The sequence below is a fragment of the Sus scrofa genome, chromosome 13 (assembly GCF_054392235.1).
Source record: "Sus scrofa isolate SSC_HxYL_T2T_F1_AM1 chromosome 13, Sscrofa_HxYL_maternal_Yorkshire_Landrace_v2.0, whole genome shotgun sequence".
In the NCBI taxonomy this organism is placed as follows: Eukaryota; Metazoa; Chordata; class Mammalia; order Artiodactyla; family Suidae; genus Sus; species Sus scrofa.
The window spans coordinates 83,924,081-83,949,465 of NC_139395.1; the positions used below are offsets into that span (position 1 = coordinate 83,924,081).

The 25,385-nt window shown below is 38.1% G+C and overlaps 1 protein-coding gene and 1 pseudogene across 1 annotated transcript in view; both read right to left on the reverse strand.

The window, feature by feature from the left end:
* TMCC1 (transmembrane and coiled-coil domain family 1) overlaps nt 1-25,385 on the reverse strand; it is a gene marked incomplete at its 5' end in the record, with an annotated part of 184,717 nt that overhangs the window by 107,973 nt on the left and 51,359 nt on the right.
* Nucleotides 8,296-13,000, reverse strand: LOC146397436 (putative peptidyl-tRNA hydrolase PTRHD1 pseudogene; annotated as a pseudogene).

Sequence of the window (25,385 nt, forward strand, 5' to 3'; positions counted from 1 at the left end):
TACCAACTACCTGAATCTGCCTACCTGATGCTACAGGAAAGCAGCCGTAGCCAACCAATACATATAGGTATAGGTATGAAAAGAGCCTCACAAACAAAAGGTAACTAAATGGGCATAGCTGTGATTCAAAACACCTTTATTTACATAAACAGGCAGTTGGCCAGGCATAGTTCACTCACCTGATTTATATAATAGCATTCTTAACCTAGAATTTTGAATTCTATAATTCAGAGATACAATCAGAGTAACTCATTCAAATTTAGTTGTTCTGTCCCTTTGTGCTCATCCTCAAACAGTTTCAGAGAGAATGTGTAAGGTTCAGGGTACCATACATCACCATGAAACATTTGCTGGTTGAAAGTTACTGAGTATCCACAATATGACAGACACTATGCCAGGAGCAAAGCACAACTCCTGGCCTCAAAGAGTTTACAGTTTAATGGTAGAGACAGGCAAGTAAACAGACTATTAATATACACAGTCTAATACAGATAAACACAAAGCACTGCAGGATTAAAGAGGGGAAATACAATGAAGAAAAGAAAGGAGACTTGCATTACAAAAGCAAAGCAAACAGAGAAATTTTAAATCCATTGAAGTTTTGGACTCACAATCCACCAACGAGCTAAACAACTGAGCTAACCTGCCACAGTTATTTTAAACTGACTAAATTTGGTTTTTTGGAAATAAACTTGTACCTAACAAGGACGTCAGTATAGAACCAGTTTTAATTTTACCCAGCCCACTTCTTTAAAAAAATGTTAAAGATGGTTTACAATAAGAAACAAAAACACAACAAAACAAGGCTAATATGTACTCATATAAGGAAATACAAAAATAATTCATAAACTTAGCTTATCGTATTACAGTATTAGATATCACAGTATTTGTTTAAATTGGGCCTAAAGTTGAAGTCAAAATCTCCATGGCAGACAAAACTGAAAACCAACAGGATTCTTTAAAAACTAGATTTTTTAAAACTCTGTAATATTTAATATCTCTGCCATCTGCCATACCTAGTAGGGTAGCATCATTACTCAGACACTGGGGCTGACCAATGGAAAGCAAGAAGGCATGATTTTCTAGGCCTCAATATAAAGATTACAAATCATTCTTCAGATTTTAAACTTGACCAGCTGTCACAGTAAATTAAATGCTGAACCAAGGTCTTCCTTTATCTATTCATTGATATACCATACAAGATTGTCATCTCCCCAATGCTACTATATGGTTAAGTGCTTCCTTTCAGTTTGGTTGTGATAACAATGGTCAAACCTCCCACTTCCTTATGGTAATAATACCATAAAGGGAAAGGAGGCTGATATAGTCCCTGCGAGGAGAACCGTAACCAAAAGTGGGAGCGAATACTATAAATGGAATTATAAATCATTTAGCAATCCACACACAAAAGAAATTATCCTTTTTGGATATTACAAAATGAATTTTCAAGTTATCTCTGGTTGGCTTGGTTCATCTGGTTGGTGATTTAATTCCAAAGTTTCAAATATTCAGGAAACAAGCAAAAACCTTGGCCTCTACTTAAAAACCCAGAAATTTTAAGATATTAAGCAAGAGTTTTATTAATGACACCATTAAACTGTACCTTAAGAAATCAGGCACAAATCTTATAAATGATAAAATGGTTCTGAATCTGTTATGAAAAATAGCTATCTATAAAACTCTAGAAAATGAAGAGAAAGAAATAATGGGTTAAAAAGTGCTTTTAATATTGACATTTTTCAGCATAAGATTCAGTATTTATCGGCAAACAACTTTCTTGTAAAAGTAGGGAGTTGGGGGGAGATCCTATTGTTGGTCTAAGTATTTATGACCCTCCTCTCACTAAATTCATATGTCAAACCCTAAACCCCAAAGTGATGGTATTAGGACGCAGGGGTCTTTGGGAGGTGATTAGGTCACAAAGGTGGAAACTTCATGAGTGCAATTAGTGCTCTTATAAAAGCAGCACTACAAAGAAGCCAGAGAAAGCATTCTTGTCCCTTCTATCAAGTAAGGTTACAGTAAGAAGATTCCAGGATATAAGGAAGCAGGTGCTCACCAGAAACCGAATCTGCCAGCACTGGATCTTGGATTTCCCACAACAGTGAGAAAGAAATTCCTGTTGTTTATAAGCCACCCAGTTTATGTTTTTTTTTCTGTTATAGCAGCCTGAACAGACTATGACAGAAGGCTTTATAGTCAACACTGCAGTGTTCCAGATTTTTAGAATTCTGGAAAAGTTTACTTGACTCTTCCTTTTAATAAGTGATATCTAAAAGACTGTCTAGCAAGTCTGGATTAACTATGAGTGATGAATAAAACTGTAATTTCTCATAATTCAGTGATTAGCAGTATAGGCTATAGAGAGAGGCATTTTCTAGCTGACTCAGAATTCTAAGGAATTACTGATGTTACAGTATTAGAACAATTTCTACCAGTATATAAGATCATGAGCATCCCAGAGCATTCTGGGTTGTAGAGCTGAACTACATTATTTGTATTAGCGTCCAACTAATTATTTCAATTGTCTAAAAGTTAAGAAGAAATTGTGACCTTCACTGTAAGAGTTTGGGGATCTCTTATTTTTATTCCAAATTGGGGGCAGGGGCAGGGAATCACCTACAAAAGATTTTGAAAGGCATTTTCTTGGACTCTGTTCTGATTCAAGCATACTTCAAGTCAAATTTGTTTGGGCTAGTGTTCTCCTTTAAGACCTATAGGAAGATAAAACCACTTCCACCAGGAGTAAACATAAAGACAAGAAGCTAAAGAAGGTTTACCAACTACTTGAAATAAGGACCAAAGGTAAGGAGGGCAATACAATAAATGCCTTTCCCTTTCCTTACTCCTGTGGAAATGGCAAAACCAAATCAGAGTAATTCTTACACTTCATACAACCATTAATCCCTAAGTGAGCTAGAACTGACTGGTAGGTCTGGGACTAGACTACTGAAAAGATAAAGAGAAATCATAAGCCTGCTATGCTGGAATGCCACGACAAGACTGCTAAGTTCATTCATTCATATATCCACATATACAGTCATTCATCCAAATATTCTGAGTTTATGGCCTTTGTAAGGCTCTGTGCTAGTAGGTATGGAGAATACAAAGATGACTGTGGTGTTGCAAAGCCACATGGAAACTAATGCCTAATGTTGGTTTTCTAGAAAATCTAGAAAGTAGGTTTTCAAATATTTAGCACAATGCCCAGCACGTAATAAGCAATCAACAAATACTAGCCACTATTCTCAAAAATCAAATGATTATTTAGATGATATAACAAGATTCACTAAACAATTCTTATGTTAAATGCCCCCCACCCCACTGCCACATCTGAGGCACATGGAAGTTCCCAGGCCAGGGATGGAATCTGAGATGCAGCTGTAGTCTATGCCACAGCTGTGGCAATGCCAGATCCTTAACCCAGTGCATTGGGCAGAGGATCAAATCCATGCCACTGCAGAGACAGTGCTGGATCTTTAACCCACTGCACCATAGAAGGAACTCCTGAAAAATTCTTTTTAAAAACCACTTTATTAAGATATAATTCACAATCAGTATAATCCACCCATTTAAAGTGTACAATTCAATGATTTTTAGTATATTCACAGAAATGTGCAACCATCACCACAATCAATCTTAGAACATTTTCCTCACCTTAGAACCCCATACCCCTTAGCCACCACCCTCCTGGCCCTAAGTAACTATTAATATACTTTCTGTCTCTATAGACTTGCCTATTCCAGATAATCCATATAAATGGAATTATATAACGTGTGGTCTTTGCTTTTTTTTTTTTTTTTCTTTTTTTCTTTCTGCTGCTTCTTTTTTTCTTCTCAGGGCCACTTCTGAGGCATATGGAAGTTCACAGGCTAGGGGTCAAATCAGAGCTGCAGCTGCTGACCTATGCCATGGCCACAGCAATATAGGATCCGAGCTGCATCCACAATCTACACCGCAACTTGGAGCAACGCTGGATTCTTAACCCAATGAGTGAGGCCAGGGATCAAACCTGCATCCTCAGGGATACTAGTCGGGTTCTTAACCTACTGAGCCACAATGGGAACTCTTGCAGTCTTTTGTAATTGGCTGTTTTAATTTAACATATTTTTAAGGTTCATTCTTGCTGCAGCGCATATAAGTACTTCATTTGGCTGTTAAAGTGAAGCCTTCATTTGAAAAGCAAATAATCACTCTTATTTTAACAATAAATATTTCAATTCCCCTGAAGTATGTTATTCTTATAAAAAATGCTAGGGAAGTTCCTATTGTGGCTCAGTGGTAAAGAGCCCAACTAGTATCCATGAGGATTTGGGTTCAATCCCTGGACTTGCATAGTGGGTTAAGGATCCAGTGTTGCCATGAACTGTGGTATAGTTCACAGATGCAGCTCAGATCTGGCACTGCTATGGTGTAGACCTGCAGATGTAGCTCTGATTCGACTCCTAGCCTGGGAACTTCCATATGCTGCAGGTGCAGCCCTGAAAAAAAAGCCAGGACACAGCTCTTCTTCATAATCCAGTGTGAAGATATTTCATTACAAAATAAAATCCTAAAGTCCTCAAATCTAAACTTCTAAAAAATAATTTTTAAAATGCCTACATATTTAGACATAAGGACCTTAATGTGTCCATGAGTTTACTACAAAACAAAATTAAGTTTAATGAGTGATGCCTAGCGAAAGATAAAAGATTTAAGAAACTAGACCTAGGTATTTTGTTTCCATGTATCAAAAATCCTATTGTATAGACATTTCTTTCCCCCTCCTATTGTCCTCTGCCCTGAGAAACTTAAACCATCCAATTCTTATTCTAACTCAATAAGATTTGAGTACTAAATTGCAAAGGAAAATGAATCTGGTTTAAGGCTTTACACTATAGTCTCAAATGAAATTAATCTATCCCACAAGAGAAAATCAGGATAAAATAGAACACAGCTATTTATTTTGTTCAAAGGATTTCTATTCTCACATTTAGAAGAGTCAGGCAGGCAGGGTTTCTTCATAAAATAAGGGGTTGGATCATGTAATCTTTAAGGTCTCTTCCATCTCTAAGACGCTATGATTTTTCTCTCTAATCCTTTTGAAAACAAGCATAAAGAGCTGTACTATGACTTGCCTGAGACTAAAGGGAAGCTTGACAGCAAGGCTAGATTCATCCTGATTCTTCCCTGTATTCTCTGGGGATATGCAAAGAAGTGAGACTCAGCTCTGACCTCATAAGAGTTCACAGTCAAGGAGAGGAGGGAAGACAAGTGAATGGTAATGGATGTGACAGATTTAGACACAGAGCCAGGAGAAGGAAAAGAGTAAGTAAGAGCTGAGAATGTTGCCCTTTCTTTTTTCAAGTCCTTTACATCTCTCTGCCAAGTACAATTATTTTATAAAACAGTCTAGGTGAGTCCTCATACACTTATGTCCTTACACTAACAGCTGGAAATGCTGTAAAGTTTTACATATTTATTCTTGACCAGGGGTAAAAATAAACCAAGAATAATTAAACCACACTTTTCTTCTTAGGAGCACATAAGCTATACCGATTTAAAGAGGGGAACAAAACTGTAAAATTTATTTTTTAAATGTTCTTTATTTATTAATCAGAAATGCTGCCTTGATCTAAAGTAATGAAGAATATTTTGCTTTCCTTTAGCAATTAATTAAAGGTCTTTTCATAAGGTGATAATTACCAAAGGATTATTTTAGCCAACATACTCTTTACTTTCTCACTTTACTATGTTTGTCAAGAATTCAAATGGACTTATCCTGCACTGCATATTTGGTGCAAACTGGAACTTTCATTTCCCTTACATTATTAAAGGGAGACTTTCTGTCCTTGGCAACCAAACAATTTTGTCCGAGGCTGGTAACTATTTGGGGCTCCAAGGGATTCTGTAATTATCTCAGGTCCAATTAAATGAAAGAGCAAAAAAATTAAAACTGTAGATGTATTTATTGAGGTATTAAGAAAACAGATTTGAATACTTTAAACACTACCAAAACACTCCCAAGCTACAGATTTTAATTCTAAAACCTATCAGTTTAGAGAGTGTGAAAAATTTCCCACACCCATAGGAAACACATTCTCAATTTAGGTTCAGGAATACTACATGGTAAAACTGAATTTACAAATGCAATTTGTATACTCGAAGAAAAAGATGAGGAGTTCCCGTCGTGGCGCAGCAGAATTGAATCCGACTAGGAACCATGAGGTTACAGGTTCGATCCCTGGCCTCGCTCAGTGGGTTAAGGATCTGGCATTGCTGTGGCTGTGGTGTAGGCCAGCAGCTACAGCTCTGCTTCGACCCCTAGCCTGGGAACCTCCATATGCCGCAAGTGCGGCCCTAAAAGGACAAAAGCCAAAAAAACAAACAAACAAACAAAAAAAGATGGAATACAGTTAGGTTAACACTAAAATTAAATTTTGGTCACCTAAGCACTCTAACAAAAATGAAGAGATGTGGACAACAGAAGTGTCACTGGCACTGCCCTTGGGAGATTAATTAGGAAAACGTATGTGCTATTGGTAAAAGTCTTGTATCAATGGGATATTACCAGAACACAATTTATCAAAATCTCTGGATCTCTGATGGCACTAATACTTAATTCTAATAGTCCCCAACTAGGATACTCTCTGAAATCAACCTGACTGTATTAAGAGTTGTGAGACTAGTAGAGGAGAAGTTTTATAGGAAGGAAGCATCTGATCTTGGCTTAAGGAATAGGTAAGACTGGTGACTGGAGTGGGCTAGAAGGCAAAGGGAGGATAAAGTGATCCAGGCTGTAAGAAAAACCTGAGTGAAAAACAAGAGGGAACAAATATGGAGCCTGTAAAGGAAACAATGAACAATTCAATTTAGCTGAACATGAGGCTCACTGGCTAATGAAGTTAGGCTAGCTAGTGCTATGTCATGAAGGGACTCAAATAATAAGCTGAGGAATATGAATTTCACTCTTGAGTACTGAGGGAGCAACTGAATATGGCAGATTAGTACTATGAGAGACAGTTTGGAAAGATTTATGTGGTGAATGGGCAAAAGAGATATGGGAAAGGCAAAGCTGGACAGTTAAAAAGCTAGACTTCTCTGAATGTACCTTATTTTGCAAATTTGACTTTGGAAACATGTAAATGTTCTAGGTGATTATAAAATGACATTAAATTAGAATGGAAAAAAGACCCCACTAAATGTAAAAAATCAAATGAAAGAAGCCCTACAACATCAAGTTATAGGATAACAACACAGAAAATAAAATTATTTCAGGTGAATTTAAAATGTATTTTTACTGTACTTTGTACCTTAAAGACAAAAAGAACTACAAAGAAATATTAAACTGTTTTTAGTTGTTGTAATGACACAACAGAGAGGCAATGAGCAAACTTACAGCCCAAAATGGTCACTACTATTTCCCACTAAAAGGATCCAGGGCTCCTTGGAAGAATATAGTTGAATCTAGGTATGGAGAAGAAAGTTTCTTGGCTTTTATGTTACATAAGGACAGCCAGGGTCATGTCAAAAAAGTCTATTATTGGAGTTCCCATCGTGGCGCAGTGGTTAACGAATCCGACTAGGAACCAGGAGGTTGTGGGATCGGTCCCTGCCCTTGCTCAGTGGGTTAACAATCCGGCGTTGCCGTGAGCTGTGGTGTAGGTTGCAGACGCGGCTCAGATCCTGCGTTGCTGTGGCTCTGGTGTAGGCCAGTGGCTACAGCTCTGATTAGAGCCCTAGCCTGGGAACCTCCATATGCCACGGGAGCGGCCCAAGAAATGGCAAAAAGACAAAAAAAAAAGTCTATTATTTAGAGTACTCTTCAGATTATCATTTAGCCATAGGTATCAGTTTATTTACAAACTATCTATATTGAGTATTATTTCTATAAAAATGTCAGTATGCTTAATAAATTATCATACTCCCAAATGCTATGAATGTTCTATTATTTTTTCACATTTTTATATTAATTTACTACATTTCTTACTACCACAGATCACCTTCAAAAAATGTGTATACTCACACACACACAAACACACATTAATTATTAATGACTTTAATGTGAACATGTGCTTGACTCTCAAGAAACTGTCAAAATTTAAAGGAAGAAGGAACTGCCATTAAGAGTACATGATGGGAGTTCCCATCGTGGCACAGTAGAAACAAATCCAACTAGAAACCATGAGGATGAGGGTTCGATCCCTGGCCTCGCTCAGTGGGTCAAAGATCCGGCATTGCTGTGAGCTGTGGCATAGGCCAGCAGCTGTAGCTCCAATTCGACCCCTAGCCTGGGAACCTCCATATGCTGCGGGTGTGGCCCTAAAGAGCAAAAAAAAAAAAAAAAAAAAAAAAGAAAAAAGAAAAAAAAGGAGTACATGATGCTTAAGGGTATTGTGCAGTATCTGGATCCAGGTGATATTCAAACATCAAAGCAATTGATAACACTGGTCATTTGAACAATCAGAACTTCTTCAAATACTGGTTCACCTGTTCCTTGGGGTAGGGATGGAGCGCAATGCACGTGTTCTCTGGCTGCTCCAGCCACAGCTTTTGGTCAGTATTCTGTTGTAACATCTCGGCCAGCAACTTTAAGGTGGTTTCATCTGGGGCCTTGAGGACCACTGTGCACATGCACTCCAGCTCCTGGAGGTAAGTGGCAGTATGCAGGTGGCCGTGGTGAATGTGCAAGGCCGTGATGGCTGCGTGACAAGCCTGTGCTACCAATACGCCCACTGGACAGGAAAATGGAGCCTATGAGAGATCCTTCCATAACACCACATAGTGTATCAGCATCTTCGGCTCTGCGCCCAAGGCCACCATCCTCCTGCCCAATGGAATGACTGGCCTACCAAGAAGTGTGTATTAAGAATCTATAAGTTGGAAGTATCAACAGTGAACAAGGAAGACTTTGCCTCTGCCCTCACAAAGCTTACAGTCTAGTGGAAAACAATGGCAATTCAAAATACTGAAAGAGTAGTCTGGTGGGAGGAAGTACAAGGTGCTAAGAGAACAGAAAAGAGGGACAAATAGCTTGAAGCTGATGGGTCACAAAGTTTCTCTGGGGAAATGACATCCAAACTGTGACTCAAAGGACATTCAAGAGTTTTTGTATGTTCACTTATTTGTCAGGGATGGATAGTGAGGATTGAGTAGCAAGAAGATCATGAAAGGGGAAGGAAACAAGTATAAGAACAGCTAAAGCAAGACTCACTGAGAAAAAAATAGTTATTTAGTGTGGCTGGTGGAGAGTAAGGATGGGAAGTGTGAACGATGAGGCTAAAGAGGAAAGAGCTCAGGTCATAAGGAATCTCTACAGATGATATGAGGGAAGTTTTAACTTTATCCTGAGGGAGCCAATGAAAAATTTTCAGCAGAGAAAAGCCTTAGATCTGTCTGCAGCATCCAGAACAGATTAGATGGGGGAATGATAGAAGAGTCAAGGAGACCAGTTAGAAGACTGATGTAGGAATTCAGATGAGATGCTGGGATGGAGACATGTGCATCCAAATACTTGCTGTGTGAGAGATATTTAGGAATTGGATTTTACTGGTTGTGGGGGATGTGTGCAGGGAAGAAAACAAGAAACTGAAGATAACTCTAGGCTTCTGTCATAAGTAACTGGGTACATGGGGTAACTTTTTTTTTTTTGCTTTTTTAGGGCTGCACCTGAGACATATAGAGGTTCCCAGGCTAGGGGGTGAACTGGAACTACAGCTGCTAGCCTACACCACATCTACAGCAACGCCAGATCCAAGCCACGTCTGCAACCTTCACCACAGCTCACGGCAACGCCGGATCCTTAACCCACTGAGCGAGGCAGGGCTCAAACCCACAACCTCATCGTTCCTAGTTGGATTCGCTTCTGCTGCGCCACGACGGGAACTCCAGGGGGTGACATTTAACAAGAAATACTGGGAAACAAGTTTGGGGAAAGAAGGGTTAAATACTGAGTGACTGTGAAACATCCCAGAAGAGATGGTAAGTAGGCAACCAGATCTTTTCCTTCTTTTCCTCATTCTCCACATTCAATCTATCACCAAATCCTGTCAAGCCCACTTTCAAAAATCAAAACATAGCACACATCGGAGTTCCTGCCATGGCTCAGAGGTTAACAAACCCAACTGGGAACCATGAGGATGCAGGTTCAATCCCTGGCCTCACTCAGTGGGTTAAGGGTCCGGTGTTGCCATGAGCTGTGGTGTAGTTTGCAGATGCAGCTGGGATCCCGCGTTTCCGTGGCTCTGGCATAGGCTGGCAGCTACATCTCCAACTGGACCCCAGCCTGGGAACCTCCATATTCCGTGGATGCAGCCCTAAAGAGACAAAAATACAACTCCCTCCCCAAAAAAAAACCCCAACATAGCACATATCTTTTCATCTCCACTGTTTTTTAGCCACCTTATTGCAAAGCATTATTACTTCTCTCAATGGTCTCCATATATCCACCCACTTCTATTAGCTAGTTTCTAGAGCCGGAGTAATCTTTTAAAAATATAAAACAGGATGAGGCTCGGATCCCGCGTTGCTGTGGCTCTGGTGTAGGCCGGCAGCTACAGCCCTGATTCGACCCCTAGCCTGGGAACCTCCATATGCCGAGGGAGCGGCCCAAGAAAATGGCAAAAAGACAAAAAAAATAATAATAAAAAAATAAAAATATAAAACAATAAGCAATGAGGTCCTGCTGTTATCTAATCACTTGTGATAATAACATGATGGAAGATAATATGAGAAAAAGAACGTAAGTATATGTATGACTCTGTCACTTTGCTGTACAGCAAAAATTGACAGAACATTATAAATCAACTATGAAGAGTTCCAACGTGGCGCAGTGGCTAACGAATCCGACTAGGAACAATGAGGTTGCAGGTTTGATCCCTGGCCTTGCTCAGTGGGTTAAGGATCCGGTGTTGCCATGAGCTGTGGTGTAGGTCACAGATGCAGCTCCGATCTGGAGTTGCTGTGGCTGTGGTGTAGGCCAGTGGCTACAGACAGCTCCAATTAGACCCCTAGCCTGGGAACTTCCATATGCTGTGGGAAGCGGCCCTAGAAAAGGCAAAAAGACAATAAATAAATAAATAAACGAACAAACTATGATAGAAAAAAAAATACACCTTGCTGAAGGCTCAAAAAAAAAAAAAGAAAATTTTTAAAACTATATAAGTCAGATCATGTTACTCCTTATTTTAACTCTTGCAGGTCCTTCTTCTTCAGACTCCTTACCATACCAAAAAATTCCTCCATGATATGTACCCTTTTTCATCTTTCATCAATTGCTCTCACTTATTAGGCCTTATCTACATTGGCCAAGTTCTCTTCTACTTTTAGAATTTTTGCACTAGGGAACTGCCTCACTTCCCTTTATTCCTCTTTTCTCCCTCAATACACAAGTCTTACTCTTTGCCTTTAGCTCTCCTCTCAAATATCACCTCCTCAAAGTGTCTTTAACCACTCTACCACGCTGCCGTGATTTACTGGACTACAATCTGTAATCTAGTTTGTTTAACCTATTCACTATAAGCTCTATAAGAAGTGAAACTTCGTTTATCCTCTTCATTGCTAAATTTTGTGTAGAATGTATAGAGCTGATCTTTAATAAATGTTTGCTGAATAAATTAACAAGTGAATAAATCAATAAAGTAAACGGAATTGAAGCTCAGCACAGAAGGAAAATCTCAGCTGGGGCTCATGATTCAGGCATCTTCCACATGTGTAAGACAAATGATGCCAAAAAAACCAGGTATTTCCCAGGGGAAGAACAGAGAGAGAAGAGGGCTTAAAACAGAGCCTGGAGGAACACCAACATTTAAAGACAGGCACACCAAAAAGAGCAAAAAGGAAGAACCAGAGAAAAAGAAAGAAAACTGGAAAATATCCCAAAGTGCTGGATGTTGTAGAAGTACATTCTTTATTAGAAACTCCGTGTTGCTTTAAGAAAAAGTATGTAGTCACTGAAGTCAGACATATATTCAACAAACAAAAAACAAAAACAACAACAACAAAAAAATGTAGTTCCCGTTGTGGCGCAGTGGTTAACGAATCTGACTAGGAACCATGAGGTTGCGAGTTCGATCCCTGGTCTTGCTCGGTGGGTTAAGGATCTGGCTTTGCTGTGAGCTGTCACGGAGGTCGCAGACGCGGCTCGGATCCTGCGTTGCTGTGGCTCTGGCGTAGGCCGGTGGCTATAGCTCCGATTCGACCCCTAGCCTGGGAATCTCCATATGCCGTGGGAGCGGCCCAAGAAATGGCAAAAAGACCAAAAAAAAAAAAAATTAAGTGTCTATGATGTGCCAGGAACTATGCTAGGAGCTGAGACATAAAATTAAACAAGACAATAGATCAAACACTATTTAATGACGGTTCAAAGACTGGTATATGGTACAATCTTCTCTAAATGTGCTGTGAGCAAGTCCCAATCTGAATCTTAATTACCGCAACTTCTAAGAAGATTAAATGAGATCTTGTTCACAAACTGCTGAACACAATTTCTGTAACACTATAGGTACCCAATCAATCACAGCTACTACTATAAAACTACCTCCTTTTCACTGATTTTTTTTTTAATGAACAAAATATAACAGCACATGATAGCAATTTACAGTAATCTTCCTTGGGGAATAATCTGATTTAAAAATCCATACCTATTCTGAGAACACTAAAATAAGTAAAGGGACAGGATTCTTTATAGGGAAACTACTGAGAAGTACCAATTCAAGGTTTTTTTCCAAGATTTCAGTTTGGTTTTAGCATAGGCACAGATGCATTTAAGTGACTTAAGTCAACAGACTCACTTCAGTACATAACTATTTTAGTTCCTCACCCTCCATATATGACTCAGAGATAAAGATCACATACCTGCCTTTCCCCTCAAAACACAAGCTCCTTGAGCTTATCTTATTCTAGAACAAGACTTTCTTGGCTTTTTAAAACTAGACAGGTCATAAGGAAAAGTATCACAAGCCCAGTTATATCTCATGTTCTGTGTTTTGATTTTGTTAGATTAATTCTTCAGTTACCCCATTAGAGTCAAGAGGTTTGCTTGTTTTCAAGTAAAGAACAAAAGTAAACTGGGCTAAAAGAATACAGATTCTTCAGAAACAAGAGAAAAATGTCAGACTATTGCACACTTAAATTCCAACCAGGAACATGAGGCTGAAATACCATTAACCAATAGGAACCTTTATTTTGCATGCCATGCAATCCAACCCCCAACCGAAATGCCTCCTTCCTACCAGCACACACTACGTTCCATTGATTTCTCACTACTTTGGTTGCTGCCTAAACTCTAGAGATCAAGCCTCCAGTAATATCTTCTGTCCAGAGGAAAATTATTTTCCTTGTTTCTCTTTTGTTCTTCTCTAACAGACAGCTAGTTCTTTTGTCCAGACCATGTGGGCAGCAGGACTAAAAGGCTTTCTGCCAGTCACACATGCTTAGCAAGCAAAAAGTAAAAAAGACACATTTTTCTAAGCTGAAATGTTCAAAAAGCAAACTACAGAATTTAAGCTTCCGAATATACTCAGGCAAATGGTCTATTTACTAGAGAATATTAATGGACTAAGATCTGGATTTTTCTTTTCTTCCTCTTCTTTTTAGGCTACACCTGTGGCATATGGAAATTCCTGGGCCAAAGATCAAATCCGAACTAAAGCTATGACGTATGTGGCAGCAAGGCCGGATCCTTAACTGCATAGCCAGGGATCGAACCAGCACCTCCACAGAGGCAAGCCAGATCATTAACCCACTGTACCAGAGTGGGAACTCCTAAGGCCTAGAATTTTTTAAAAATTCAAACACAGAGCAAAAATTTCTATTTAATATTAAGGCCAAAAGAGGATGAAATTGTAAAACAGGAGAAAGAAATCCTAATCATGATTTTACCACCATGCAACTGAGCTTGTGTCTTTTGTTTACTCACTGATGAAATAGGGCTAAAGATACTTTCCCTTTTTCTGTCTTCAATATAGATTGGGAATTTCCTAATATCTGATCTCCTCATAGTACAGCATAATTGCCAGAAGTACTATTTTTTCAAGGTAATATGTTCGTTTAAAAAAATTAATGGAACAGCCAAACTCCATCCTAACAGGGCTTTGTTCTGTTGTTGGGGGTTGGGGGAGATTCTTCCGAGAATCTGGCATCAAACAACTGTATCTTGCTTTGGCAATTCTTTTGGCATTTAATGACTTACAGCAGAAGCACAACATTCATTCTCCATTATAAGTCAGAGACTATCAACTAAGAGTGGGCATGTACTCTCAGAAATAAATTGGTAGCAGAAATTAAACACCAAGATGTAATTCTCAGCTTTAATCTCTTGTCAGTTTTTATTTTTAATACATCACTGCAAAATTAAAAAGCTCTTATAGTTTACCTTTTAATTTTCTACAACAGGCTAAAGCCTAGAAGTCTCTTAGGATCATTTTTTTCTAATAACAACCATAATATAAATCAATCTTCTGGGTCCTTAACAACCTTAAATTCTTTCTCCTTCTCCAAGTTATCACTTCATCATCTGCAATCACCATTTCAGTAAAAGTTCTCTCTCTAGTATGACATCATATTGTAATAAAGTATCACTTGTCGTAGATTTTTGGGGTAGAGGGAATCAGGAACACTTCTTCCTCACCTTATTAGCTCTACTGAGATATAACTGACATATTGTGGCACATTTAACTTATATAGGGGTTGGTTCTTTAATGCCCTAATCAAAAATTAGGAGTCCCCCTCGTGGCTCATCAGGAACGAACCTGACTAGGATCCATAACGATACAGATTTGATCCCTGGCCTTGCTTAGTGGGTTAAGGATCTGGCATTGCCATGAGCTGTGGTGTAGGTCACAGACACATCTCAGATACCATATTGCTATGGCTGTGGTGTAGGCCGGTAGCTACAGCTCTGAATTGACCCCTAGCCTGGGAACTTTCACATGCCCTGAGTGCAGTCCTAAAAAGACTTTAAAATTTTTTTAATTTAATATCCTCAAACTAAAACTAACTTAAAAAATTAAAAAGTAATTTGCTCAAATAGTAGTGGTTAGGTAATTAAAATTTAAAGTATTCATGGTAAAAATTTGTGTCTCTGAATTCCTTTTAGATCCTAGCAGATCAACTGGCCTAAACAATAGGCAATACTATGAAATCATATCTTTCCAAGTAAAACACCAATCACACCAACAATCTACATCTTAAATAAAAACAGAATAATGAATAATAAGCAATAAGGCATGACTCTTTTTCTGTATACACAGAGAAGGTTTGGTCATTAAACAGTTTCAGCAGATCTAAGGACTATTTATTTCTGGCTCCACTAAGATAGATCCTACAATCTTGAGTCATTTACTCAATCTTCCTAGGCAGCAGGAAGAAGACAAGACCACTTTGTCACTTTTATCCCTTGCCTGGCATGCCAGAATGGTTTATTCAGTGATACTTTTGTAACCAGAAAAAAAAAATTTTTTTTTATTTGATATTACCGCCTCTTCTGATTGTATCATGTTGCAATCCCCTTTGTTTCACTGTAAGGCTTCTTAAGAGAAACTGTCCACAATTTCTAAATTCCATTTCTCCATCCCACATTCCACTTATCACTCTGTTAACTAGGTTCCATCCTACTCTACTGAAATTATATTCCTCTATTAAATTTTCCTGTTTTGCCAACATAATGAGAAAAGCAGTAAATTGAACAGGTCAGCACAGAATTTAGGTTTGACCCTCAACTTGACATTTACAAGTTGTGTATATTTAAGCCTTTCCCATCACTAAGCAACACTTTCCTCGATGATTAGATGACAACTTTTACAGTACCTTCCTGTACTAGACCTATACTTTTATGATAAATTCAGTCTTAATTTTTTTTTTTTTTTTTTTTTTTTGTCTTTTGTCTTTTCTGGGCCGCAACCATGGCATATGGAGGTTCCCAGACTAGGGGTCTAATCGGAGCATAGCTTCTGGCCTACCCCAAAGCCACAGCAATGCTAGATCGGAGCCATGTCTGCAACCTACACCACAGCTGACAGCAGTGCCGGATCCTTAACCCACTAAGCGAGGCCAGGGATCGAACCCACAACCTCGTGGTTCCTAGTTGGATTCGTTTCCACTGCGCCACAACGGGAACTCCTTTTTTGGTCTTTTTTAGGGCCACCCCCATGGCATATGGAGGTTCCCAGGCCAGGGGTCAAATGGGAGCTGTAGCTGCTGGCCTTTGCCACAGCCACAACAGATCCAAGCCACATCTGCAACCCACACCACAGCTCACGTGACGAAGGATCCTTAACCCACTGAGCGAGGCCAGGGACCAAACCCTTGACTTCATGGATACTAGTCAGATTCCTTTCCGCTGAGCATGACGGGAACTCCTCGGTCTTCATCTTTAATTTCTGTTTGGCATTTGACACTAATCACCACCTTCACTTCTCTATTGTTTTCTCAAAACTCTTCCACTCATGATTTCAGGTATTACCTCTAAGTTTGTATCACCATCATTACCTAAACCCAAATTCTCAATTTCCAAATACAAAATCTCTCTACTTAGTCATTCTACCTTCACCAGAGACATAATATACCCAAACTTCAACTTACACCCAAAACAACAAACCACCCTTCAGCTTGCCCCAAATATCTTATTTCCTTAATTCTTTCATTCCTCATTAACCAGGCAGGGTCTTGGCTTAAAATGCAAATCTAAGTCTTCCTTCTTTTCTCCTTTTTATTAAATCCTATTGAGCTTTCTTTCTAGAGTGCAGATATTCTTCCTTTCTAAATTTCATCATTCACAGCTCAATTACTCTAAAAGCATATTACTTGTTTTCCCAGTTCTAGTCTGATTACCCTCCAAACCATCCAAGAGTCTCCTGTACTAGCCAATATGGTAGCCACTAACTACAGGTGGCTTTTTAAATTAATATGAAATAAGACACAGACTGGCTGAATGGATACAATAACAAGACCTATATATATGCTGTTTACAAGAGACCACTTCAGATCTAGGGACACATACAGACTTAAAGTGAGGGGATGGAAGAAAACATTACATGCAAATGGAAATTACAGAAAAGCAGGAGTAGCAATACTCATATCAGACAAAACAGATTTTAAAATAAAGGTAACAAAAGACAAAGGACATTACATAATTATTAAAGGAGCAATCCAAGAAGAAGATATCACAATTATAAAAATATATGCATCCGACATAGGAGCACCACAATATTTAATGCAACTAACAGCTATAAAAGGAGAATATGAAAGTAACACAATAATAGTGAGAGACTCTAACACCCCACTTACAGCACTGGACAGATCATCCTGACAGAAAATCAACAAGGAAACACAGACCTTAAAAGATACCTTAGACCAAACAGACTTAACTGATATCTATAGAACTTTTCACCCCAAAGCAGCAGAATATACTTTCTTCTCAAATGCACATGGAACATTCTCCAGGATAAATCACATCTTGGGCTACAGACTAAGCCTTGGTAATTTTTTTTAAGGGCCGCAGCCACATATGGAAGTTCCCAGGCTAGAGGTCAAGTCAGAGCTACAGATGGCAACCTATGCCACAGCCATAGCAATGTTAGATCCAAGCCGCATCTGCAACCTATACCATAGCTCAAGCCAATGCCAGATCCTTAACCCACTGAGCAGGGCCAGGGATCAAACCTGCATCCTCACGGATACTAGTCAGGTTTGTTACCACTATGCCATGATAGGAACACCAAGCCTTGGGAAGTTTTTTAAAAAGCTGAAATTATCCCATGCATTTTCTCCAACCACAGTGCTATGAGACTAGAAATCAACTATATGGAAAAAACAGCAAAATAGAATAATAAACTCCTAGAATAATAAACCTCCTAGAATAATACACTTAATAATAATAAACTTCCTCCTAGAATAATAAACTTCCACAAACTTCTGGAAGCTAAACAATATGCTACTAAACAACCAATGGATCATCAAATAAAGAGAAAATTAAAGGATACTTAGAGACAAATGACAATGAAGATACAACAATCCAAAACCTATGGGACACAGCAAAAGCAGTTCTAAGAGGGAAGTTTTAGAGCAATACAATCTTATCTCAGGAAAGAAGAAAAAACTCAACCGAACCTTACACCTTAAACATCTAGAGAGAAAAGACAAAGCCCAAAATTAGTAGAAGGAAAGATTAGAGCAGAAAAAACAGAATTTCCATTGTGGCACAGCGGAAATGAATCCAACTAGGAACTATAAGGTTGCAGGTTCGATCCCTGGCCTCGCTCAGTGGGTTAAGAATCTGGCATTGCCATGAGCTGTGGTGTAGGTCACAGGTGCAGCTCAGATCCTATGTTGCTGTGGCTATGGCATAGGCTGGCAGCTGTAGCTCCGACTGGACCCCTAGCCTGGGAACCTCCATATGCCGCAGATGTGGCCCTAAAAAGCAAAAAAAAAAAAAAAACAAAAAAAAAAAACAATTGAGCAGAAATTAACAACAGAGACAAAGAAAACAATAGAGATGATCAATGAAACCAAAAGTTGGTTCTCTGAAAAGGTCAACAATATTGATAAACCTTTAGCCAGACTCATCAAGAAAAAAAGGGAGAGGGTTCAAATCAATAAAATTAGAAATGAGAAAGGAGAAGTTACAACTGATACCACAGAAATACAAAGGATCATAGGAGACTACTATGGGCAACTGTATGCCAATAAAATGGACAACCTAGAAGAAATGGACAGATTCTTACAAAGGTACAACCTACCAAGACTGAACTGGGAAGAAATTGAAAATATGAACATTTTTTAACACCATAAACAAAAATAAACTCAAAATGTATTAAAGACATAAATGTAAAGCCAGATACTATACAACTCCTAGAGGAAAGCATAGGCAGAATGCTCTTTGACATGAATCACAGCAACATCTTCTTTGATCAACCTCCTAGAATAATAACAAGAAAAAAAAATAAGCCAATGGAACCTAATTAAACTCAAAAGCTTCTGTACAGCAAAGGAAACCATTCAAAAAAAAAAAAAAAAAAAAGATGACCCACAGAATGGGAGAAAATCTTTTGCAAATCAGTCAACTGACATAGTTTCAATCTCCAAAATACACAAACAACCCATACAACTCAACAACAACTACTGAAAAATGGGAAGAAGACCTAAAGAGACATTTCTCCAAAGAAGACATACAGATAGCCAGCAGGCACATGAAAAAAAAAATGTAAACTGGCACAACAACTATGGAAAATAGCATGGAGGTACCTCAGAAAACTAAACAGAGAACTACTATATGATCCAGCAATCCCACTCCTGGGCATATATCTAGACAAAAATTTCATTGAAAAAGATACATGCACCAGTATGTTCATTGCAGCACTATTCACAATACCCAAGACATGGAAACAACCTAAATGTCCATCGACAGATGAATGGATTAAGAAGATGTGGTACATATATACAATGGAATACTATGCAGCCATAAAGAGGACAAAATAATACCATTTGCAGCAACATGGATGGAACTAGAGACTCTCATACTGACTGAAGTCAGTTAGAAAGACAAACACTGTACTCTATCACTTATATGTAGAGTCTAAAATATGGCACAAATGATCCATCTACAAAACAGAAATAGATCACGGACATGGAGGGCAGACTTGTGTTTGCCTGCAGGGAAAGGGAAAAGAGGGCGACTGATGGGGAGTGTGGGGTTAGCAGATGCAGACTGTTGCATTTAGAACAGATAGGTGATGGGGTCCTGCTATATAGCACAGGGAACTCTTGGGTAAGAACCTGATAGAAAATGAAAAGAAAAAAAAAATGGATCTGTATGGGTGGCTGGGTCACTTTGCTATAAAGCAGAAACTGAAGGAACATTGTAAATCAACTATACTTTAATAAATTTTTTTAAATTAAATAAAACTTAAAATTCAGTTTCTCATTTGCATCAGTTGCAATTCAAGTGCTCAATAGCCACAAGTGACAAGTGACTATTATATTGGAAGCACAGATACATTCCCATCGTCACAGAAAGTTCTTCTGCAAGGAGGTATCATCTTAGACAAAATTTCTTAGCACACTATTTACATGGGTTTCTTCTTTTTAAGAACATGGGCTAGATTGCTAGCACTAACACCAAATCAGTCTGAAATCTTTGTCCCAGCACCTAAACCTTTTAGGCTTGGCTTCACGAAACATCTGCATAAATTTTTGTTTTGCCAACACATACTCTGTTGGCCAAACTGTTCTCATTCATCATGTAGGAGATCATGCTCTCATTATCATATTTACTCATTCTTTCATTCACTACATATGAGACACAGGTTTCGGGAATACTGCAGAAAAGAAAACAGACAACAATAATCTTTGGACTGAGTCTTTGTTTCCTCTAGTCTGAGTTTCTGCCTATCTATTGTTCAAAGTCCATCTCCTTTAAGCTCTCCTAGCTTATGTTTCCCTCTTTAAGTCCTCAGAGAACTAGTATATAGCCCACATTTGGATACAATTAAATAGAACTTAGTTTTTTGTCTTCTTAAATGCTTTACCTTCCCAACTGAAACTTAATCTACTTAAGGAATCTGGCATTTACTACCAAAACAGGAGATATTTCTGTGTTAATGTCCAGTGAATTTAACTAAAATCAGAGTTGAAATAAACACTGAAATCTTATTTTATATTATCTACTAAATAGGATAATAACATTTGTTCTATCTAGTTCATAGGATCAAACTGTATACGAAACGTGAATAACTTTGATTTTTCTTGTTGGAAAGAACATATCTCTAGAGATTCATTATTGAAAACAAAAAAAAACCTAGGGAATTTCCATCATGGCTCAGCAGTAGGAAACCCAACTAGGGTCCATGAGGACTCAGGTTCGATCTCTGGCCTTGCTCAGTGGGTTAAGGATGTGGGGTTGCTGTGAGCTGTGGTATAGGTTGCAAATGTAGCTTGGATCTGGCATTGCTGTAGCTGTGGTGTAGGCTGGAGGCTACAGCTCCAATTCTACCCCTAGGCTGAGACTAGGCAAAAGGATAGTTTTGTGGTTATTGTTACATTCAAGGGAAATGATGGAATCACTTCGAAAAAAGCTAAACACTAAGATTCCTCTTTGATAATAAAATACAATATTCTATGGAATGTTATACTCTTAATTCAGGATGGCTCTTTTCTTTCCTTTCATTTTTTTCAGCCTAAGTATCTGAAAAACAGCCTGTGTATTATGTATGCATATTTCAAAGTATAGTTTTAAAGAACAGTCATTTCTTTTCAAAAATACTTACAGAATGACAAAGTAATGAAAACACCATAATCTTTCCTTAAATTAATACAGTGCTTCATAGTTTTCAAAGTACTTTCAAGCACATCAGCTCACTGACCTTCAAAATTAATAAACATATTCCAACTTTAAAGAATCTAACTGAATCATTTAACAAAGCCATCTTTCTCAGGAAAATGATTCTCAAATCAACACCAAATGATAGTAGTATACTTAAAAAAACAAAAAAGTAACACATTTCCAAGAAGATTTAACTATCTTCTCTTGGAAGCATATTCCACTCTCTCAGATCTACAGTCAATAACTTTATGATATTTTTAAAATTTAAACTGCATCAACGCCATGAAAACATTTCACAATTATAATGCACATACTTCTAAATTAGTTTCTCTATTCTGGCCTATTACTACCAATATGTTTGAACAGGAAAGCCATTCTCTACTCCTTATCTATCCCACCACATCCACAATATTTGGAACTGATTTTACTAGGGTCTCATTTCATATAATAGAAGAGCAGCATCCATCAGCCTTCCTATTTCAGTTATGCAGTATATCAGAATGATCCTATAATGCTGATGCTACTATGACCGATTTAAGCTTCCTAAAAGTGGGCTAATGATTAACAGGAAGATGTAACATTTAACTGCTAGCAAAATATAAATACAAAACATTATATTTCCAAGTATGAAACTAGTTGATGTCTGAAGTAACTGAGAGAAAATTAAATTTTAAAAGCATGAAAAAGAAATGTTATATACATTTCCATTTTTAGGGGCACACTAGCGGCATATGGAGGTTCCAGACTAGGCATCTAATCAGAGCTGTAGCTGCCGGCCTAAGCTACAGCCACAGCAACGCAGGATCCAAGCCCAGTCTGTGACCTACACCACAGCTCATCACAATGCTGGATCCTTAACCCACTGAGCAAGGCCAGGGATCGAACCAGAAACCTCATGGTTCCTAGTCGGATTCGTTTCTGCTGTGCCGTGACAGGAACTCCTGAATTTGAGCTGTTTAATTACATAAAATACTACTTCACTGTACCCATACAGTACTTAGCATTAAAAAGTTTGAAATATTTTCTTTTCAATTGTGGTAAAAATACATAAAATTTACCATTTTACCATCAAAATACTTTTAAAAGGCTCTAAGTTATTTACTTAACATGGAAATGAGAGATCCCTATTCCTTTTAATAAGAAAATATACATAGATTAAGTCAATCATGTATATTAACACAGGTCATAACCCCAAAGAAATCAGGTAGAAATTAAAAGGAAACCACTTTTGAAAATCTAATTGAAAATTCTGAAAATCAGGAATTCAGATTATGATCAACATCAACACTTCTCTAAATTTTGAATTTCTTAAGGTGGTACCAAACTGGTACCAAATAATAAGACACTATCAAATGTAGAAAGGACAAGAATAATACTTTTTGACAAAAATATTTTCAAGTGCTCTACAAGTTTGAATTAAATTATTTCAAAAAATCAATAGGAGAACAGGGGTAAACGTCCCACAACTTCTATTTCTCAGCCCTTAATCTCTTCACAAACCAATCCAGAATAGACTGGGATGATTTTTACATTCTATGTTTTTCACCATACGAAAAACTTTAAAATAGCCAAAGAAAGCTCTCCAACTAAGTAGGAAAGAAATGCGCTATGAATGAAAAAGAATCAAGTCACCACTGATTTGCCATTATTACTACTATTATTTTAGGTCACACCCTCAGTATATGGACATTCCTGGGCCAGGGACTGAATCTGAGCTGCAGCTGCAATCTGAGGTACAGCTGTGGCAATACAGGATCCTTTAAAGCACCACGCCTAGGCAGGGGTCAAACCCGTACTTCCACAGAAACCACAGCCACTGCAGTCGGATTCTCAGCCCACTGCGCCAGGGCAGTAACTCATGACTTGCCATTATTTTAATTATCTTTGATATAGAAGGTAGCTTCTGTGAGCTATACCTGTCCTAAACAAAGTAAGCCTCCCATGAAAATGTGAAAATAAATGTGAACCCTAAACAAAGATAACTATTCAGGATCCATTTCTGGAAAATTAAAGTCCAAACTATTATCTTAGAACAAATTGTATAGCATTCATCTTTCATTTTAGAAAGGTCAAAAAATACATGTTCTTACATATGCGTAAATAAACAAGGGAAGGATAAATAAAAAACGGATTACCTATGGAGTCAAGGATATGAAACAGGTGAAAAGACAGGGAAGCAAGAGTTCACAGTTACATATTTTTTTCATTTGTGAACTACAGAAATGATTACCATTAAAAAATTTTTTAAATGTAATAATTTTAATCTTAAAACTACTTTCTCAAAGCCTCCTCAGCATTTATCATACTTTCTAAAAAACAAGTCCCTGGAAAAGGAAAAAACATTTTCTATTACCCATTTAAAAGATTTGATGGGGTTGGGTAAAGAGGGGAGGGACAACAGAGCCAGAGTGAGTTAAGACAAGACTTTCCGAACATTTAATTCATTGTATTTCATCCCTTAAACATTATTATAGAAACTCAAGAGTAAATTCTTCTCTTTAATAAAGGCATTTTCTAAAAAGCAGTATAGTTTATCAAATTTCATATAAGTGCATAAAATTAAGCTTCAATTACATTTAATATGGTTTTATTAAATCAATTATCTTATTCAAATTGATGTTTCTCTGGCCAAAGAAAACAACTTTGTGGAAAACATCAAGTTTGACTGATAGATTCCAATCCTATCAGACATTAATCTCAGCTCAATGGGGAACTGCAACTCCAAAGAAGTTCTTTGCCTCAATTGTTTACTATGTTGTTTTCTACAAGCATGAAGAAATATCAGAGATCATGACACTAGATTCATACACCAGAAATTTAGGGCAAGAGTTGGTATGGGGAAACAGAATGGATCTGGAGTTAGACCTAAGTTTGAACCTGACACCACTTCCTGCTGATCTTGGGAAAATGAATGTCTCTGAATTTGTTTCTTTAATGACAAAATGAAGCTGATACCACCTAATCTGAAGAATTATCAGGAGAATTAAATGAAATGTCCACATTGGCAGGTTTCACATTATTTTGGCTGGCTCATGTAGAGGACTTAGGGAAGGGAGAAAAAGCTTTGCTTAGTAAATATTTTTGAAGTCACATGTGAGAAAAACTATAAGGGAAGAAAATAATCTAAAATGGCAACGAAAAGGAACTAAAATGGCAAGGAGAAGGTATTTTTCTGGGAGTCAGGTAACTGGGATCTAGTCAAAGAGAATTAAGTGAGCATCTCTCTCCAAAAATGAAGAATTTGGGGGCATTCTCATCGTGGCTCAGTGGTTAACCAATCTGACTAGGAACCATGAGGTTGCAGGTTCAATCCCTGGCCTCGCTCAGTGGATTAAGGATCCAGCGTTGCCATGGGCTGTGGTGTAGGTTGCAGACTTGGCTTGGATCCTGCGTTGCTGTGGCTGTACCTGTGGTGTAGGCAGGCACCTACAGCTCTGATTAGACCCCTAACCTGGAAACCTCCATATACTACGGATGCAGCCCTAGAAAAGAAAAAAAAAATTTTTTAAATGAAGATTTTTTTAACTTGATCTATTTCTTAGTTTACGTCCTCATTTTTACTTAGTTCAGGTGTCAATATCCATTAGCCCAGAGGAACCATCTGAATAATCAAGGGGACATATCTGGTGTAAGTAAACATGACTCTGAAACTTACAGATAAAAAGCATCTAAATTAGATAATTAGTGGGTTTTTTTTGGGGGGTGGGGATTTGTTTGTTTGTTGTCTTTTTAAGGCTGCACCCAAGGCATATGGAGGTTCCAGGCTAGGGGTCGAATTGGAGCTATAGCTGTCCACCAATGCCACAGCCACAGAAACAAGGGATCCAAGCCACATCTGTAACCAACACCACTGCTCATGGCGACGCCGGATCCTTAACCCACTAAGCAAGTCCAGGGATCGAACCTGCATCCTCATGGATGCTAGCCAGATTCATTTCCCCTGAGCCACGAGGGGATCTCCAGATAATTGTTTTAAATCGCTGCAAACATTTATAAATTTTTTTTCAGAAAATTTCCAACAGAATTTAAAGATGATCACATAAGTATTTTCTTCTTGTCAAAATGAGAAACTGCTTTTTAAAATATG